The sequence below is a fragment of the Bufo gargarizans genome, chromosome 1 (assembly GCF_014858855.1).
Source record: "Bufo gargarizans isolate SCDJY-AF-19 chromosome 1, ASM1485885v1, whole genome shotgun sequence".
NCBI classification, from domain to species: Eukaryota; Metazoa; Chordata; class Amphibia; order Anura; family Bufonidae; genus Bufo; species Bufo gargarizans.
Window position 1 is genome coordinate 511,752,285 of NC_058080.1, and position 21,114 is coordinate 511,773,398.

Consider the following 21,114-nt stretch of genomic DNA (forward strand, 5'->3'; position numbering starts at 1 on the left):
ACCAGCAGGGTAGTCAGACGAAGCCAGGATCAGGAACCAGCGGGGTAGTCAGACGAGGCCAGGATCAGGAACCAGAAGCAGCAGTAGTCTTAGAAGCATGTGAACACAGGAGGACCAAGCAAGGAACTGAAGCCACAGACCTCCTATATATATGAGCTATGCATCCAGCTCCTCCCAGTGGGAAGGAGAAGCCGCAGGGTGGGAGGCTACAAGAAACCCAGAAACCAAGATGGCCGCCAGCACATGTCAAACGAAGGAGAACAGCAAGAAGGTAAGACCATGACAGTACCTCCCCCTCAAGGGCCCCTCCTCCGCGGAGTAAGGAACGGTTTCTGAGGGAAGCGTGCGTGGAAGGCTCGGAGCAAAGCAGGAGCATGGACATCTGCGGAGGGAACCCAGGAACGCTCCTCTGGACCATAACCACGCCAATGGACCAAAAACTGCAACCGACCGCGGACCAGGCGTGAGTCCAGGATATTGCTCACCTCATACTCCTCACGATTGCCCACTTGGACCGGACGAGGCCGAGGAACCGAGGAAGTGAAACGATTACACACCAATGGCTTCAACAGGGAGACATGAAACACGTTGGAGATCCGCATGCCAAGAGGAAGCGCAAGGGCATAGGCTACCGGGTTTACCCTGCAAAGCACTTGGAAGGGACCAACAAAGCGAGGCGCCAGCTTGGGAGTGGGCACTCGAAGGTTGAGGTTGCGGGTGGACAACCATACACGGTCTCCGACCTGGTAGGAAGGAGCGGGCGCTCGTCTGCGATCAGCCTGGAGTCTCTGGCGCTGCGCATAGACCTCAAGGGACCTCTGGATCTGTACCCAAGAAGCACGTAGGACGGAAAGGTGATCCTCCACAGCCGGAATATCCTGGGGAGAGAATACCTCCGGTAACACGGCAGGTTGGAACCCATAATTGGCCATGAAGGGAGACGTCCCAGAGGAAGAGTTCACCGCCGTGTTCCTGGCAAACTCAGCCCAAGGCAGGAGGTCAACCCAATTGTCTTGGTGATCGGAGACATAGCAACGAAGGAATTGCTCCAAGGCCTGATTGGATCGTTCTGCGGCCCCATTGGACTGAGGGTGGTAGGCCGAGGAGAAAGAGAGATGAATCCCACACTGGGAACAAAAGGCGCGCCAGAACCTGGACACAAACTGACTCCCCCGATCCGACACAATCTCCTTGGGCAAACCGTGCAACCGGAAGACCTCCCTGGCGAAAATCGTGGCCAACTCTTGTGCAGAGGGTAACTTCTTGAGAGGAACACAGTGGCACATTTTGGAAAACCGATCCACAATCATGAGAATGACCGTATGGCCTCGGGATGCAGGGAGGTCCACAATGAAATCCATCCCCAGGTGTGACCATGGGCGCTCCCCGGTGGCTATGGGTTGCAAAAGGCCCAACGGAAGGTGCCGAGGGGACTTACTCTGGGCACAAACGGAGCATGCCGCTACATATGCGGCGATGTCGGAACGTAGAGAAGGCCACCAGAACAGACGTGAAACAGCCCAGGACAGCTGATTCTTTCCAGGATGCCCCGCGGCCTTGGAGTTATGGTAGGTTCGCAACAACCGAGTGCGCAACTCCTCAGGCACAAAACATCTGCCGTTGGGTCTCCCAGAGGGAGCACCAGATTGAGCCGCCAAAATCTGCTCACCCAGGGGAGAGGTCAGGCTGGTGCGAATGGCGGCCAGGATCTGATTCGGAGGTATGACCGAAGTCGGAATCGACTCCTCCCCGGACAGCTCGGAGTACTGCCGTGATAAGGCATCCGCTCTGATGTTCTTGGAACCGGGTAGGTAGGAGACCACGTAATTAAAACGTGACAAGAACAGAGCCCATCTGGCCTGACGTGGTGTCAATCTCTTGGCCTCAGAAAGGTAGGTCAGATTCTTGTGGTCCGTCAGGATGAGAACCGGAACCACCGAACCCTCGAGCAAGTGCCTCCATTCTTTAAGGGCCTGCACGATGGCCAATAACTCCCTGTCACCAATCTGATAGTTGCACTCCGCGGAAGACAGTTTCCGGGAGTAAAACCCACAAGGAAGCAGAGGACCCTCTGGTGTTCTACGCTGAGACAGAAGGGCGCCTACTCCCGTCTCAGACGCGTCCACCTCGAGGACAAAGGGCAACCCAGGGTTGGGATGCGACAGAATCGGAGCCGACACAAAGGCGGACTTTAGAGCCTCAAAAGCTCGGATGGCCTCGAGCGGCCAGACCTGGAAATTACTGCCCTTCCTGGTCAGATCCGTGAGAGGCTTGGCTAGCATAGAAAAGTCCCTGATGAACTTCCGATAATAATTGGCGAAGCCCAAAAAGCGCTGCAGGGCACAGAGACCACTGGGCTGGGGCCACTGTAAAACGGCCGAAACCTTCTCAGGATCCATGGAGAACCCCTCAGCGGAAATGATGTAACCTAAGAAGGTTACCTGGGATCGGTGAAATTCGCATTTCTCAAGCTTACCGAACAGCCTGTTCTCTCGTAACCGTTGCAACACTCGTCTGACATCCATAATGTGGGCCTCCATGGATTCAGAATATACCAAGATGTCATCCAAATAGACCACCACACACTGCTGCAACAGGTCACGGAAAACATCGTTGATGAATTCCTGGAAGGGCATAACCAAGGATTCATAATGACCGGTCCTGGTGTTAAACGCGGTCTTCCACTCATCGCCCGCCTTGATCCTTACCAGGTTATATGCCGCCCTCAGGTCGAGTTTGGTAAAGACCGTGGCCCCTTTGAGGCGATCGAACAGCTCGGAAATCAAGGGTATCGGGTAAGCGTTCTTGATCGTGATGCGATTGAGACCCCTGTAATCGATGCAAGGCCTCAACTCACCGCCCTTCTTTTTCACAAAGAGAAATCCAGCCCCTGCCGGGGACGAGGATTTGCGAATGTGTCCGCGTGAAAGCGCCTCCCTCACGTACTCCTCCATGGCCTCATTCTCCGCTACCGACAGTGGATAGACTTTGCCATGAGGAGGAACGGCACCAGATTGTAACTCTATGGCACAATCGTATGGGCGGTGCGGAGGTTGGGCAACCGCGCGCACCTTATCGAATACATCCCGGTACTCTTCGTATTCAGGAGGCAACAGAGAGTCCGAGGAAGTACACAGCAACTTGACAGGCCCATGGATGCAACTAGCCCCACACTGCGGTGACCACGAGAGGATCTCGGCCGATCTCCAATCGAAAGTCGGATTATGCTTCTGGAGCCAGGGGTACCCCAAGACCACCGAGTAGTGTGGAGACGAAATAACCTGGAGACAGACCGACTCTCTGTGAACGGCACCAATGGCTATCCCCACTGGAAGGGTCTCATGAGTCACGTGTGGCGGCAGAAGGGGTCTGCCGTCTATCGCCTCAAGAGCCAGTGGGGAACCTCGAGGCTGCAGAGGAATGGAATTGGCGGCAGCGAACACACTATCAATGAACAAACCACCAGCACCAGAGTCCACCAACGCCTGGGTCGTCACCGAGCCCCCGACCCAGGAGAGGACAACAGTGATCAGTGGTTTGTCAACACGGGAAACCGGGGACGAGGAGACTCCACCCAAGATCTGCCCACGACAGGATCTCAGGTGCGAGCGTTTCACGGACGGTTCGGACATGCCAACCGAAAATGCCCACCGAGACCACAGTACATGCATCGGCCCTCGCGTCTCCGGAGTACCCTCTCCCCCTCGGACAGGCGAGCAAACCCCAGCTGCGTGGGTTCACCCCCAGACAAGTCATCCCCAGGAGGCGTGGGAGGAGAGGGAGGCACGGGTGGGACAGCAAACGTAGGCGCCAATCTGTTAGAAGACCTCCGCAGGCTCTCCTTAAAGGAAGGTCTCTCCCTGAGTCTGGAGTCAATCAAAATCAGGAAAGAAATAAGAGACTCGAGCTCCACTGGTAGGTCCTTAGCTGCAACCTCATCCTTCAAGGCATCCGAGAGACCATGAGAGAAAGCAGCGACCAGAGCCTCATTATTCCAGCCCACCTCTGCTGCCAGGGTACGAAACTCAATGGCGTATTCAGCTACGGATCGTGAACCCTGTCTGATGGACATAAGGAGCTTCGCAGCAGAGGCAGCACGAGCCGGCACATCGAATACCTTCCGAAGAGAAGCAACAAAACCGGAAAACTCGGCAACCACCGGATTGTTGTTCTCCCATAAAGGGCTGGCCCAGGCCAAGGCCTTGTCCGAGAGCAGCGAGATCAAGAAGCTCACCTTTGATCTCTCAGTAGGAAAGGCATGTGGCAGCAACTCGAAATAAATGCCCACCTGGTTAAGGAAACCTCGGCACTGAGTTGGCTCTCCCCCAAAGCGCTGTGGAAGGGGGGCAGAACCGGTCATACCCCGAGACACCGCAGGCGCAGTAACAGGTGTCGGGGTAGACTCTGGCGCAACAACCGGAGCGGCAGTAGGAGCGGGCCCAGGAGCGACAACCGACCCATCGGCAACGGAAGCGAAATGAGCCGTGCGTTCAAGCAGGGTTTGCAACGCCACAGCGAACCGACCCAACAGGTGATCCTGCTGATCAAGTCTGGCAACCAGCGTAGGTAGTGAGGATGGCCCTGTACCGTCAGAATTCATGGCTTGGTCCTAATGTCATGGAACCATGAACCAGACGTACAACAAGAGATAAGTGGAAATGAGAAGGCTTTATTGAAAATCAAGCTGTAAGCAAGTCCAAACGGATGGCTAAACCGAAGCAGGGTCTTGCGTAGCCAGAGGTCAGGAACCAGAAGGGTAGTCAGACGAAGCTTGGATCAGGAACCAGCAGGGTAGTCAGACAAAGCCAGGATCAGGAACCAGCGGGGTAGTCAGACGAGGCCAGGATCAGGAACCAGAAGCAGCAGTAGTCTTAGAAGCATGTGAACACAGGAGGACCAAGCAAGGAACTGAAGCCACAGACCTCCTATATATATGAGCTATGCATCCAGCTCCTCCCAGTGGGAAGGAGAAGCCGCAGGGTGGGAGGCTACAAGAAACCCAGAAACCAAGATGGCCGCCAGCACATGTCAAACGAAGGAGAACAGCAAGAAGGTAAGACCATGACAGTTAGATACTGCTGTTATATTGTGTTATAAAAAAATCACCCATTTTGGGAAAAATACAAAATTTGCAGCCTTTGCTGCATTTGTCAGTGTGAAATACATGCTTTTGATACTTGTGTTCTATTCTGTTATTAAAAAAAACACCCTTTTTGGGCAAAATACAACATTTTACAGCCCTTGCTGCATCTGTCAGTGTGAAATACAAGCGTTATATACTGGTATTCTATTCTGTTATTAAAAATACACTCATTTTGGGCCAAACACTAAATTTGCGGCCTTGGCTGCATTGGTGAGTGTGAAATACACGCGTTAGATACTGCTGTTATATTCTGTTATAAAAAAAAACACCCATTTTGGGAAAAATACAAAATTTGCAGCCTTTGCTGCATTTGTCAGTGTGAAATACACGCATTTGATACTGGTGTTCTATTCTGTTATTAAAAAAACACCCATTTTAGGCCAAATACTAAATTTGCAGCCTGGGCTGCATCTGGTAGTGTGAAATACACGCGTTAGATACTGGTGTTCTATTCTGTTATAAAAAAACACCCATTTTGGGCCAAATACAAAATTTGCGACCTTGGCTGCTTTGGTCAGTGTGAAATACACGCGTTAGATACTGCTGTTATATTGTGTTATAAAAAAATCACCCATTTTGGGAAAAATACAAAATTTGCAGCCTTTGCTGCATTTGTCAGTGTGAAATACATGCGTGTGATACTTGTGTTCTATTCTGTTATTAAAAAAACACCCATTTTGGGTCAAATACTAAATTTTCTGCCTTGGCTGCTTTTGTCAGTGTGAGATACAAGCTTCAAATACAGCAATAATTTTCTGGGTTTAAAAAACACCCTTTTTGGGCAAAATACAACATTTTACAGCCCTTCCTGCATCTGTCAGTGTGAAATACAAGCGTTATATACGGGTATTCTATTTTGGGCCAAACACTAAATTTGCGGCCTTGGCTGCATTGGTGAGTGTGAAATACACGCGTTAGATACTGCTGTTATATTCTGTTATAAAAAAAAACACCCATTTTGGGAAAAATACAAAATTTGCAGCCTTTGCTGCATTTGTCAGTGTGAAATACACGCATTTGATACTGGTGTTCTATTCTGTTATTAAAAAAACACCCATTTTAGGCCAAATACTAAATTTGCAGCCTGGGCTGCATCTGGTAGTGTGAAATACACGCGTTAGATACTGGTGTTCTATTCTGTTATAAAAAAACACCCATTTTGGGCAAAATACTAAATTTGCAGCCTTTGCTGCATCTGTCAGTGTGAAATACACGCGTTAGATACTGCTGTTATATTCTGTTATTTTTTTTAAAAAAAACACCCATTTTGGGCCAAATACAAAATTTGCGGCCTTGGCTGCTTTTGTCAGTGTGAGATACAAGCTTGAAATACTTCAATAATATTCTGGGTTAAAAAAAACACACCCATTTTTGGCACTGCCATCCATCTGAGGCCTATGCAGCATTAGTCAGTGTGCAATTTAAGCTTGAAATACAGCAATAATTTTCTGGGTTTTAAAAAACACCCTTTTTGGGCAAAATACAAAATTTTACAGCCCTTGCTGCATCTGTCAGTGTGAAATATACGCTTTTGATACTGGTGTTCTATTCTGTTATAAAAAAAACACCCATTTTGGGCCAAATACTAAATTTGTGGCCTTGGCTGCATCTGTCAGTGTGAAATACACGCGTTAGATGCTTATGTTATATTCTGTTATTTAAAGAAAACACCCATTTTGGGCTAAATACTAAATTTGCGGCCTTGGCTGCATCTGGCAGTGTGAAATACATGCGTTAGATACTGGTGTTCTGGGGGCGTGGCCTGCTGCCGACTGAGATGGCTGCTTGGTGAAGGAGCTCCGCTTCACCTTCCCTGATAAGCGACCTGAAGAACTTTGGCAAAAGAGGAACAGAGGCACCGATTCGTTTCCTACCTCCACAGTGACATGATGACCAGGAAGAAAGCTTCTCGTCCGGGTCTTAGACGCCTCACTGACTTCTTTTCAGCCCAGGAGCCTGATGGCAGCTTCCCGCCACTACGACCCGTCTCTTCACCAGCGCGGCAGCTACCGCAGCCAGGAGAAGCTCATCTCCTTCATCGGCCAGCTACAATAAATCAGAGACGAGGGACAGGCGAGTCTACACGCCGCATCGCTCCAATTCTAGGGGCAGTGAGCTCCGTGTCGATACTGAGCCAGAACAATGGGACGCCATGATGACCATGCTGCCGGTGAGTGACACCATAGCCGGCTCCATGAAAGGCGATATTTCCCCCTCAGATAAGTCCCGATCCCCTGCTTTAGCTAAGGCACCAACTACAGTGGCTGCAACGGCAGATCCCCTGCAAAACTTTGTATGCACAGATCAGGCAGTGTCAGAAAACTCACTTAAAGCGATGATGACGGCGGTACATCACTCCCTCACATCGCAGCTGCAACAAGTAGCTTCCTCCATTACGTCTGCGGTGGACGACCTGGGTTCCAGGGTGAACCACATTGAACACAAAATGGGGGGACTAACCAACACCCATAATGATCTCATAGATGCGCATTATTCTCTGGAGGATGAAGTCGCAGGGTTGAGAGCTAAATTGGCCGACCTGGAGGACAGAAATAGGCACAACAACCTGAAATTTAGAGGGATCTCAGATGCAATTACCCCGGCTAATCTGCAACAATACTTGGGAGATATGCTTAAATCAGTATTCCCAGACAAGGATCCCCAATTGCTCCTGATTGACAAGGCTCACCATCTGCCTAAACCTAAACACCTTCCAGCTTTAGCGTCCAAGGATGTCATTGCACGTTTTCACTTTTACTGCATAAAGGAAGAGCTAGTCTCCTACATCAGGAAAAATCGTAATTTACCAGCTCCATTCCAGGACATTCAAATATTTGCCGATCTGTCGCAAGTGACATTACAAGCTAGAAAGCAACTTTCACCAATAACCAGAGTTCTGAGGGATCTCCAGATCCCATACAAGTGGGGATTTCCGCTGAAACTTATGATACACAGAGATGGGAAAACATTTATTATCAAGAATCCTGAAGAGGGAGATTCGCTGTTTAAATCTTGGAACACTGGAAGATCTTCATCGCCGGTTCCAGTTAGAAAGAAAGCTACTACCCATGTGGCCCCAGATTGGTCCACGGTGGTAGACCGATCCTGAGTATAATACCTATGTTGGCCGATATTTCCCTTTAGCCAAGTCGCTATCACCAATAGGGATGGAGGAGTAAGGCCGAACTGTTCACCCCCGAATTCTCTGGTCCAGGTTTTTCCTTATAACCTCCTCCAGACCAGTCAGATACTAGTGTTCTATTCTGTTAGTAAAAAAAACACCCATTTTGGGCCAAATACTTAATTTGGTGCCTTTGCTGCATCTGTCAGTGTGAAATACATCCGTTAGATACTTGTGTTCTATTCTGTTATTAAAAAACACCCATTTTGGGCAAGATCCCAAATTTGCGGAGAATGAGGAGAGCGTTGAATAAAGGACATTGCCTGGTCGTGGTGCTGCTGGTGGAGCTCCTGTTGCAGGGAGAGGACGTGGTCGATCTGTGCTAGCTATACGCACAAGTGAAACACCTTCCTCAGGTATGAGTAGGCAACAGAACCTTCAGAGTTATTTGGTTGAGCCTAATGCAGCTCTACGAATGGTGAGACCAGAACAAGTACAGGCGATAGTAGATTGGGTGGCTGACAGTGCCTCCAGTTCCTTAACATTGTCTCCCACCCAGTCTCCTGCTGAAAGATCAGAGTTGGCACCTGCAGCCGATGTCCATCAGTCTTTCACCTCACCCCCATGAAAATCAGCAGCAGTCTCTTCTGCTTTTTGATAACTCTGCTAGCAGGGTTCCACTGGGCCATCCACATAGCTCTGCCCCAGAAGTGCAAGAGATTCAGTGCACCGATGCCCAATCACTTATGTTTCAAGATGAGTATATGGGAGGACCACCGCAGCATGTCTCGGATGATGACCAAACACAGGTGCCAACTGCAGTGGCTTTCGAAAATGTGCATACCAACAAGGAGGGCAGGGGTGAAGACTGGATGGAAGATGATGTAGAGGACGATGAGGTCCTCGACCCCACATGGAATCAAGGGCATGTGAGTGACCTGTGTAGTTCAGGGGAAGAGGCGGTGGTGGTTGGTGCTTGCACAGAGCCACTAACACAGCAGAAGAGGGAGCAGGGTGCAAAAGCAGAGCGGCTGTCCCCTAGACCGTATGCCTGCTACTGCCCTACGCAGCAAGGGACCGAGCACACCAAAGCCAGCTCCAAGGAGTTCCCTGGCGTGGCAGTTCTTCAGACAATGTGCTGATGACAAGACACGAGTGGTTTGCACGCTGTGCAATCAGAGCCTGAAGCGAGGCACAAACGTTCTCAACCTGAGCACAACCTGCATGACCAGGCATCTAAGTGCAAAGCACAAGCTGCTGTGGAGTAGACACCTCAAAAACCAAGAAAGGTCTCTGGCTCCTGCTTCCTCTTCTGCTGCAGTCTCGGCCTCTTCATCCACCTCTGGAGTGACAGTGGCACCTGCCAACCCGCAAACAGAGGATCTGCCAGCAACACCACCACCTGGGTAACCAAGCATCTCCACAATGTCCCACGGAAGCGTTCAGCTCTCCATCTTCCAAACACTGGAGCGGAAGAGGAAGTACCCCCCTACCCACCCACGATCCCTGGCCCTGAATGCCAGCATTTCCAAATTCTTGGCCTTTGAAATGCTGTAATTCCGTCTGGTGGGGACAGAGAGTTTTAAAAGCCTTATGGCGGTGGCTGTCCCACAGTACGTTGTGCCCAGCCGCCACTACTTTTCCAGGCGAGCCATCCCTTCCCTGCACAACCAAGTGGGGAACAAAATCAGGTGTGCACTGCGCAACGCCATCTGTGGCAAGATCCACCTAATTACGGATACGTGTACCAGTAAGCACGGTCAGGGACTTTATATCTCCCTAACAGCACACTGGGTAAATGCAGTGACGGTTGGGCCTGAGGCGTATAGCAGTTTGGCGCATGTCCTTCAACCACTGAGGATTTCAGGACGCTTCTATTTGCCTCCTGTTGCTCATCCGTTTCCTCATCGTCTACCGCCTCCTCATCCGGTCAGCGTAACACCTTCACCACCAACTTCAGCACAGCCAGGGATAAACGACAGCAGGCAGTTTTAAAACTTATCTGTTTGGGGGACAAACCCCACACCGCGCAGGAGCTGTAGACGGGCATGGAACCACAGACCGATGAGTGGTTGTTGCCAGTGAGCCTCAAGCCCGACCTGGTGTTGTGCGATAATGGGCAAAATCTCATAGCGGCTTTGGGACTAGTTGGTTTGATGCACATCCCTTGCCTGGCATATGTGCTGAATTTGGTGGTGCAGAGGTTCCTTAAAAATTACCCCAATATGTCAGAGCTGCTGCAGAAAGTGTGGGCCGTCTGTGCGCGCTTTCGGCGTTCTTACCCTGCTGCTGCTCGCTTGTCAGCGCTGCAGCATAACTTCGGCCTTCCCACTCACCGCCTCATATGCGACGTGCCCACAAGGTGGAACTCCACCTTGCACATGCTGGCCAGACTGTGCGAGCAGCAGCAGGCAATAGTGGAGTTTCAGCTGCAGCACGCACGGGTGAGTCGCTCGGCGGAACAGCACCACTTCACCAATGACTGGGCCTCTATGCGAGACCTGTGTGCCTTCTTGCGCTGTTTCGAGTACTCCACCAACATGACCAGTGCCGATAACGCCGTTCTCAGCGCTATTATCCACTTCTATGCCTCCATTAAAACATTTCTGGCAATAATGGAAGAGGAGGAGGAAGAGGGATCATTTCATAGGGTTTCCGGCCAGTCATTAACAAGTAGCTCCGAGGGTGGGTTCCTGCACCCACAAACGCCAGGTACACAATTGTCCAGCCAGGGCACAGTTATGGAGGACAACGAGGTGGAGGATGAGGAGGTGGAGATGGAGGAGGAGGAACTGTGTTCACAGCAGGGTGGTACCCAAACCAGCTCATGGCCATCACTGGTGCGTGGCTGGGGGGATACAAAGGATACAGACGATACCTCCCACAGAGGACAGCTTTTCGTTGCCTCTGGGCAGCCTGGCACACATGAGCAATTACATGCTGCAGTGTCTCTGCAACGACCGCCGAGTTGCCCACATTCTAACTTGTGCTGATTACTGGGTGGCCACACTGCTGCATCCCCGTTACAAGGACAACTTATCGTCCTTAATTCCGTAACTGAAGCATGATCGTAAGATGCGCAAGTACAAGCGCACACTGGTAGACGCGCAGCTGGTTGCATTTCCCACCTGACATCGGGGGCATAGTGGAAGCAGAAGGCGAAGGCAGAGACGGAGGAAGAGGTTGCCAACGCAGCTGGGGCACCACCAGCACCTCAGAAGGCAGGGTTAGCATGGTCAAAATGTGGAAAAGCTTTGTCAGCACGCCACAACAACCAGCACCACCAGCTGATATGGAACGTCTTAGCAGGAGGTAGTATTTCAGCAAAATGGTGGAGCAGTATGTGTGCACACGCCTACACGTACTGAATAACGGGTCTGCCCCCTTCAACTTCTGGGTCTCCAAATTAGGCACATTGCCTGAGCTTGCACTTTACACCTTGGAGGTGCTGGCCTGCCCTGCAGCCAGGGAATTGTCTGAACATGTGTTTAGCACGGCAGGGGGCTTTATCACAGACAAGCGCAGCAGCCTGTCCACAGCCAATGTGGACAAGCTCATGTTCATTAAAATGAACCAGGCATGGATCCCACAGGACTTGTCCGTACCTTGTGCAGAATAGACATGTATACCGGCCTTGACCAGCCGCTGTTATACTACAGTGCAATTGCTCATTGTTGTATTTTGGATATTTCCCACTCTTTTGGAGTGCACCCTAATTTAAAAAAATATATATAAATCTTTTTTTTTTATAAAATGAAAACCAAAAGCCAGTGTTGGCTACCTCGTCCTCATCCTCCGCCATCACCTACACCGCTACGTCCACCACCTCCTCAAAGTCCTTCTCCATATGGACCTCCACCTCATAAATCAAGATAATTTTGTACGTAGTTATTTTATTTAATGTCATTTCACTAATTTGTCGGGTGAAATTCACAATTTTTTGGCTGTGATATACCACTGCTATACCTAGTAGACAGGTAAAAAAAATCACTAATTTGTTACATATTCGGGTAAAATTCACAAATTGTTGGGTGTGATATACCCCTGCTATACCTAGTAGAGAGGTAAAAACATTTCACTAATTTGTCTGTTGCATTCTCTGGTGAAATTCACAATTTCTTTGGCTTTGATATACCACTGCTATACCTAGTAGACAGGTAAAAACATTTCACAAATTTGTCTGTTACATTCTTGGGTGAAATTTGACAATTTTTGCCATGATTAAACCCCTGCTCTGCATAGGTGACAGGGACATAAATTTAAAAAAATCGTCTGTTATGTTGTCAGGTTACATTTTACCAATTTTTCCGTATACAAACCCCTGCTCTGCATAGGTGACAGGGAATTAAATTTCAAAAAATTCTTCTTTAATTGACGTGTACCACCTCCTTTACTTGTAAGCTTCAGCTTCAATAATTTGTCCCACTTTTCCGCTCGATCAACATTTAATTTCATCCATTGTCCTCACTTGGATGTGGCATCTCTTTCTCACTCTCCCTCTCCGACGTGGAACCCTGATTCGCCAATAACCGTGATCAACATGGTAGGCGCAGAAAAGAACATCGAAAGATAATCACATGGATCGTGGATGGGGACGTGCGATCAGACAGAAGTTATCTAGAGTCAACAAAGCGGCAGCAGGGCCTCTCCTGTCTAATGTTTCCAAATCCAAAATACCCCAGTGACATTCCCTATAATTGTTTTATAATCATTCCAATAACAGGGCATCTTAAGAGTCCTGTATTGTTATTTATCGTCACTACCTCTCCGAGTCGGGAGTGGGTAATTGCCGCGCGCCCCCTCCTTAACTTAGAAGCTTCTGCTTCAATACTTTGTCCCACATTTCCGCTCTATCACATTGAATTTCATCAATTGACCTTCCTTGGAAGTAGTATCCCTTTCTCACGCTCCCTCTCTGATTCGCCGCTATTTGTGATCAACATGGTAGGTGCAGAAAAGAACATTGAATGTTGATAAAGAAGATATCCAATTGGATCGTGAACATCACGGGATGTGCGACATGGTGGGGCAGTATGTGTGCACACGCCTACACGTACTGACTAATGGGTCTGCCCCCTTCAACTTCTGGGTCTCCAAATTGGGCACATGGCCTGAGCTTGGCCTTTACGTCTTGGAGGTGCTGGCCTGCCCTGCAGCCAGTGTATTGTCTGAACATTTGTTTAGCACGGTTATATAACAGGTTATATTTCCCTTATTTAAACAACTAAAAAAAAAAGCAGTGTAGGGTACCTCCTCATCCTCCACCGCCGCTTCCACCTACACCGCCACATCCACCACCTCCTCAACCTCCACCTCCATATGGACCTCGTCCTCCAAGATCAAGATTAATTTTTTTTAATTTTTATGTATTTTATATTATTTGAAGTCATTTCCCTATCCACATTTGTTTGCAGTGCACTTGCCATGCTCTTAACCACATTTTGCTGCCATTTGCAGCCCTCTAGCCCTTTCCATGACTTTTTTTCCTGCCATTTAAGTGCTCAAAAGTTTGGGTCCTCATTGACTTCAATATGGTTCGGGTTCAAGTTCAGGTCAAGTTCGGGTCCCGAACTCAAACTTTTTTGTGAAGTTCGGCCGAACCCGTCGAACCAGAACATCCAGGTGTCCGCTCAACTCAAGTCACAACCCAATGTAAACCATGTAAACCATGTCATCCTACCAAAACATACTAGGATAAAGAATGACAAGAATAAAATGAATAGCCACGTAAGCCCATAAAATATAAGCAAAATCTAATGGTAATCTGCCTAAACCAAATTTTATCCCAAGCCTTAAAGCTGGCCCAGAGGTGCCAAAACATTTAGCAAATGCCATATTAATCCAACAACTGCCTATGGTTGCCACCTACATTGTAAATGCTCAAATCCCCACTTGGGCCAGATAGACATACAAGTAACATACGACTCCATCTCTCTCCTAGGAAATCACCACGTGCGATAAATGTTTGTGAACCAGCACTCAATAGTCAGATAAGTAATTAATCCATTAAGTTTAGGGGATACAAACTCATTATGCATTCCCCCCAGTATTTTTTTCTAGCAACTCCCAGGACCACCACACTATCTGCTATAACAAAAGAAAACTCGATGGCCCTCAACACAATCACACTACTCCAACCGGTAAAACACAAACACACACTTGAACTGTGTAATTAATAAGGGCTGAATAGGTGGGAATGTTTTGCCTCTTGTACCAATCCAGAACTAACCTTGAAATTCCTAATAAAATTGCCTGGCCAGCCTAGTGACCCCACCTTTCTCTCACCCTCCCACTGGCTGCAGAATCGGGTCCACCCCTACTCCTCAGTGATGTTTTCCTCCCTTAAAGGGGTTATCCCATGATTAATGTAAAAGTGAATCATATATGATATACATATACTGCTATACATATACATTTTATTGAATAACTTAGTGGCTATAATACATTTTTAATTACATACAATTACAGTATTCAGATCCAGGTGCTGGTTTGAAAACTGCTGAATATTTTTCATTGGACAACCCCTTTTACTTTGCTCCCATCTGGACCATGCTATCATTGCTAAAGCTAATGATAATAAGTTAGAGATAATCGAATTATCGATATACAAAGGATAATTTAAAAATACTATTTTCCTTAAAATAAATGAAATCAGCATAATCATCTGGCATCAAAATATCATATTTTGAACTATAAGACTCACTTTTTTGCAAGAAAAATTTCTGTCTTATTGTCTGAAGTCAGGAGGATCCAGCAGTGCCAGACCTCCCCAGCTGCTTACGTAATGTGCTCATACAGCACTTTGCTGGGTCAGTGGGAAAGATGTGTGTCTGCACACTTTTCTCTTCTGTTCAACACCAATCTGCGTGATCAGTGTGAGCAGGAGTAGTGTGTGTGTGTGTGTGTGTGTGTGTGTGAGAGAGAGCTGTGTATGCAGATGAGCTGTGGTTATATGTCAGCTGTGAATGTAGAACAACTGTGTATGCAGCAAAGCTCCACTTCATTAAAGGGGCTCTGCAGTTCTTTTAAATTGATAATCTATCCTCTGGCTAGATCATCAGCATCTGATCGGCGAGGGTCCGACCCCCTGAACCCCCACCGATCAGCTGTTTGAGAAGGCAGCGGTGCTCCAGGAGCCTTCTCTCGGTTTCCCTCAGGCCCAATTAGTCACGACTAGTATCACTGGCCTGGGTGGGGCTAAGCTCTGTTTACTTAAATGAAGCTTAGCCGCACCCAGGCCAGTTATACTAGTCGTGACATCACTGGGCCTGCGGTAAACAGCGAGAAGACCGCGGCGCTACTGCCAGCGCTGCTGCCTTCTCAAACAGCTGATCTGCGGGGGTCCAAGGTGTCGGACCCCCGCCGATCAGATGCTGATGATCTATCCAGAGGATAGATCATCAGTTTAAAAGAACTGCAGAACCCCTTTAACTTTAGGGACGGATTAAAAGGGTTGGCCCATTTCACACATTCACATCCACTGCATGGATATGCCACCAATGTCAGATAGATGTGGGTCCCACCTCTGTAAACCCGTACCTATCTCTAGAACTGTGACCCTGTCGTTGATATTTATATATGGGTATGCACTTGAGTGTTATATAGTGATATGCTGCTGGGGAAATACGTGGCTGTGGCTGGCCATGGCTTCCGATCCCGATAACAGCTGATCACTGGGAGTGAGAAAAGTAGGATCTGTAGAGATCAGCTGGCTGTATTTTAAAATGCACTGCCTTCCCGAGAGACCAATAAATGTGAGTCATCTCAGTAATAGTGACAATTGCATATACAGGTGAATAGGTGTATTTAGCAACTTGTGTTTCAACTGTGAAAGGCAAAGCAGAACATTGGGCAGATTTATCAGACTGGCATAAGCTGATTAACCCCTTAAAGAACAGGCCTTTTTTGTTTTTGCATTTTTTATTTTTCCTCCCCACATTCCAATAGCTATACATTTTAGAATTTTCCATTCACATAGCCATATGAGGGCATCATTTTTGCGGGACAATATGCATTTTTTAATGGCACCTTTTAGTTTACCATATCTTGTAAATTGGAAAACAAAAACTGAAAAAAAAAATTGCGCCAAGGTGTTTGGGGTTTTGATATTGTGATGTTCATTGAAAAGGACATGACACCTATTTGTGTGGGTCAATACGATTATGACGATACCAAATTTGTATAGGTTTTATTTTGTTTAAAGGAAACCTGTCACCATGATTTTGCGCATAGAGCTGGGGACATGGGCTGTTAGATGGCCACTAGCACATCTGCAGTACCCAGGTCCCATAGCTCTCTGCGCTTTTATTGTGTTAAAAAACTGTTTTGATCGATATGCAAATTACCTGATATAAGTCCTGTAGCCGGAGATGAGTCAAGCGGAAAGGAGCCCAGCACCGCCCCGCGTCCTCTGAATCTCCTCCTTGCTGGCTGACGTCACAGAGCTGGAGCGCCAAAATCTCGCGATGCGCGAGCTAGCGCATGCGCAGTGTCGGCATCATGTTCATTCCCTGTACTGGTATCAGCACAGGGAACGAACTACGCACGCGAGATTTTGGCGCTTCAGCTCTGTTACGTCAGCCAGCAAGGAGGAGATTCGGAGGACGCGGGGCGGTGCTGGGCTCCTTTCCACTTGACTCATCTCCGGCTACAGGACTCATATCAGGTAATTTTCATATCGATCAAAACTGTTTTTTAACACAATAAAAGCGCAGAGAGCTATGGGACCTGGGTACTGCAGATGTGCTAGTGGCCATCTAGCAGCCCATGTCCCCAGCTCTATGTGCAAAATCATGGTGAGCGGTTTCCTTTAACTACTTAAAAAAAAAAAAAATAATCCTTGCATTGCCATTTTCTGACAGCCATAGCTTTTTTATATTCCTGTCTACAGAGCTTTTTTTTTGCAGGACGAATCTTAGTTTTTATTGGTATCATTTTTGATCACTGTTTTGATTCAATTTTTTGCTGCGACAAGGTGACTAAAAAATTGTCGAATCATGTGTTGTAACTTTTTTTTCTTTTAGTGTTTACTGTGCGGAAAAAAATATTTTAATAGTTTAGACATTTTTGGATGCGGCGATACCTGTTTATTTTTTTTATTGTTTATATATTTTTATATGTAAAATTGGGAAAATTGGTGATTTTAATGTTTAATATTTTCACATATATTGTTTTGAACTTTTTAATCAGTAACTTAGGGGGCTATACTATAACCTGCAATATTCTGATTGCTTGTCCCATAGACCATACACTACGTGCAGAATTATTAGGCAAATTAGTATTTTGACCACATCATCCTCTTTATGCATGTTGTCTTACTCCAAGCTGTATAGGCTCGAAAGCCTACTACCAATTAAGCATATTAGGTGATGTGCATCTCTGTAATGAGAAGGGGTGTGGTCTAATGACATCAACACCCTATATCAGGTGTGCATAATTATTAGGCAACTTCCTTTCCTTTGGCAAAATGGGTCAAAAGAAGGACTTGACAGGCTCAGAAAAGTCAAAAATAGTGAGATATCTTGCAGAGGGATGCAGCACTCTTAAAATTGCAAAGCTTCTGAAGCGTGATCATCGAACAATCAAGCGTTTCATTCAAAATAGTCAACAGGGTCGCAAGAAGCGTGTGGAAAAACCAAGGCGCAAAATAACTGCCCATGAACTGAGAAAAGTCAAGCGTGCAGCTGCCAAGATGCCACTTGCCACCAGTTTGGCCATATTTCAGAGCTGCAACATCACTGGAGTGCCCAAAAGCACAAGGTGTGCAATACTCAGAGACATGGCCAAGGTAAGAAAGGCTGAAAGACGACCACCACTGAACAAGACACACAAGCTGAAACGTCAAGACTGGGCCAAGAAATATCTCAAGACTGATTTTTCTAAGGTTTTATGGACTGATGAAATGAGAGTGAGTCTTGATGGGCCAGATGGCTGGATTGGTAAAGGGCAGAGAGCTCCAGTCCGACTCAGACGCCAGCAAGGTGGAGGTGGAGTACTGGTTTGGGCTGGTATCATCAAAGATGAGCTTGTGGGGCCTTTTTGGGTTGAGGATGGAGTCAAGCTCAACTCCCAGTCCTACTGCCAGTTTCTGGAAGACACCTTCTTCAAGCAGTGGTACAGGAAGAAGTCTGCAAGGTAAGAAAAACATGATTTTCATGCAGGACAATGCTCCATCACACGCGTCCAAGTACTCCACAACGTGGCTGGCAAGAAAGGGTATAAAAGAAGAAAATCTAATGACATGGCCTCCTTGTTCACCTGATCTGAACCCCATTGAGAACCTGTGGTCCATCATCAAATGTGAGATTTACAAGGAGGGAAAACAGTACACCTCTCTGAACAGTGTCTGGGAGGCTGTGGTTGCTGCTGCACGCAATGTTGATGGTGAACAGATCAAAACACTGACAGAATCCATGGATGGCAGGCTTTTGAGTGTCCTTGCAAAGAAAGGTGGCTATATTGGTCACTGATTTGTTTTTGTTTTGTTTTTGAATGTCAGAAATGTATATTTGTGAATGTTGAGATGTTATATTGGCTTCACTGGTAAAAATAAATAATTGAAATGGGTATCTATTTGTTTTTTGTTAAGTTTCCTAATAATTATGTACAGTAATAGTCACCAGCACACACAGATATCCCCCTAAAATAGCTAAAACTAAAAACAAACTAAAAACTACTTCCAAAAATATTCAGCTTTGATATTAATGAGTTTTTTGGGTTCATTGAGAACATGGTTGTTGTTCAATAATAAAATTAATCCTCAAAAATACAACTTGCCTAATAATTCTGCACTCCCTGTAATAGAGAACCCCCAAATTTAAAACATATTTAAAGTTTCAGATGCCTGTACTTCATCCCTTTCCCAGAATAGCATGAAGAGTCCTAATGATAGACAAGTGACACAAGGTAGCTGGGAATAGACCCCAGAAACTCTGGGGTAGATTTATCAAAACTGGTGTAACAGCAAACTGCCTTAGTTGCCCATAGCAACCAATCAGATTCCACCTTTCATTTTTCAGAGCTCCTCTGGAAAACAAAAGGTGAAATCTGAATGGTTGCTATGGGCTTGTCCCATGAAAAATGTTCTACAGTTTTCAAACCAGCATCTGGATCTGAATTATTTTGCAATTGCATGTAATTCAAAATTTATAGCCAATGTATAGCGCCAACTGCTGTTTCTTTTTTCTTATTTCTTTGACCTGCTCACTGAGAAGGCCGCACATGCTCAGTTTCATCCTTCAACTGCCTCCTGAGCTGTGATAGGGAGAGGATGGACACGCCCCCTTAGCTTCAGAAGAAAAGACACTCCCCTTGAGCTGTCAGCTTCATATAAATCTAGCAGAGCAATGCATGGGGAGATCTCTGAATCCATGTGATGTACAGGGCTGGTTCTGGCTTTGTTAGAAAGAAGTTGTCATGTAAAAGATTATGTATGATTTTCATTTTTTACATTAATTATGGGATTAACCCTTTAAGCCAGTTTTCCTTTACACCTCTCTATGTCCAAAGGAAGGACATTCAGCTCTGTGAGCCATTAGTACACTCAGCTTGTAGAGCAGAGTTAATATTTTTTCTGGCATTATTAGTTAAAAGTGAATGGGTATTGATTTCCCCCCTTACACTTTTAAATGATGCTGACTGGGAACTTATTTAGTAATGGAAAAATTCAAGTGACATTGAATCTTCTGGATTTCAAGGTGGTAAAGAGATAAAGCAGGATTTCTGACTATGTTAGCACGAGTGTGAAAGTTTAACTATGTTTTTCGATGCATTGATTTGTAAAAAGAAACATCAGGTAAATATTTTCTGGTATTTTTCCATTTGCAATTTTTTGAACCTTTTTTTTGCAACATCTATACACAGCAAAAGTGGTTCCAAAATATGTCACATCTGAATACAGCCTCAACGTCATTCTTATTTGCTTTATTTAATCTTATTATACGATAGCCTAGGCAAGAGAGGTAGCTGCCTAGGGCACAGTTTCATCCAGGGGCGCTTCTGCCACTGTGCCCTATCTCCTATCACAACGATACTCTCTGTGTGCTTCCCTGTCTTATATTTTAGTATAGCTGACCCCACCTGCTTGAATTATTCTAGTCTACTTATCTTGGCTTCAGCTCCTGTCAATTTGGACCTACTTATGACGTTGGACAGTCTGCCCCTGCTTTCATCACAGAAAGGGCGAGTGTAACATCGGGATATCCCTATCTCACTTGATTGATTGACATAAGAAATCAATTAGCACTCTCGTATACTACTGTGATTTGTCACTGCTTGCGGTTTACACTCCATTCTACTATCAGTATGCATAGTATAAGAGTGCTATAAATGCCATAAATGCATACATAAAACAAAAATCATACTTTGTTTCCCTCCACGAAAACAGGATATTAGTGTTCATATGTACCAAACCAGTAAGAATACAAGGGGTGATCCCTCAACTAACTAGGGAATATCAGTAAAGTGCATAATCTGCTCTTTACTCCAGCTAAGCCTGCATTTTTTATGGAGTGACATGAAATGTCTGTGAACACTCTAAGAATTTTATGGATATTGACTTTTTGGCATTATTTTTTTTATTATAATGGAGTACTTTAATAATTATGCACTGGAAAATGTGTTGTGATTTAGAAGTCACACATGCTGGTGTGGTGGGAATTGAGTTTACAATAAATTCAGTGATAGCGCTCCTAACTTCTAGGCAGCTGCTATGACTACCTGTGAACAGGGTTACTGAAGTCACGGCCTTGGTGACACTGGTATCACTGCTGATGTTGTCAATTGTAGACATGTCTGTTATATATCCAGAATAAATATAGATAGATAGATAGATTGACAGATAGATATGTGA